This window comes from Arvicola amphibius, chromosome 5, assembly GCF_903992535.2.
Source record: "Arvicola amphibius chromosome 5, mArvAmp1.2, whole genome shotgun sequence".
Taxonomy (NCBI): domain Eukaryota; kingdom Metazoa; phylum Chordata; class Mammalia; order Rodentia; family Cricetidae; genus Arvicola; species Arvicola amphibius.
The window spans coordinates 70,484,276-70,484,881 of record NC_052051.1 but is presented as its reverse complement, the minus strand read 5'-3'; positions in this window follow the sequence as shown (position 1 = coordinate 70,484,881).

Here is a 606-nt window from a genome sequence, read left to right as displayed (position 1 = left end):
CTTCAGTTGATATTGCTGGGGAATCTAAACCAGGGCCCCAGGCATATGAAACCAGTGCTCAACCTCTTGCCTCTACCATTCCCTCACTAAATTTCTAGCTCGATATTGTGCATGTGTGTATGCATATGCATGCCAACACATGTATGTAGAGGCCAGAGGGTAATATTGGTATCTTCAGTTGGTCTCCACCTTAATTAATTTTTTATTTTATTTTATGTTTTTTGAGACAGGGTTTTACTGTATAGCCCTAGCTGTACTGGAATTAACTCTGTGGACCAGGCTAGACTCCCAAGTGCTGGATTAAAGGCTTGTGCCACCACTACTAGGTTCCTTCCTTCCTTCCTTCCTTCCTTCCTTCCTTCCTTCCTTCCTTCCTTCCTCCTTCCTTCTTTCCCTCCCCTCCCCCCCCCCTCTTTCTCTCTCTTTCTTTCTTTCTGATTTCTCTGTGTAACAGTCCTGGCTGTATTGGAACTCACTTTGTAGATCAGGCTGGCTTTGAACTCACTGAGATCCACCTGTCTCTGCCTCCCAAGTGTTAGAATTAAAAGTATGCACCACCACCGCCTGCTTGTTCTTGGTGTTTTTTTTTGTTTGTTTTTTTTTTTG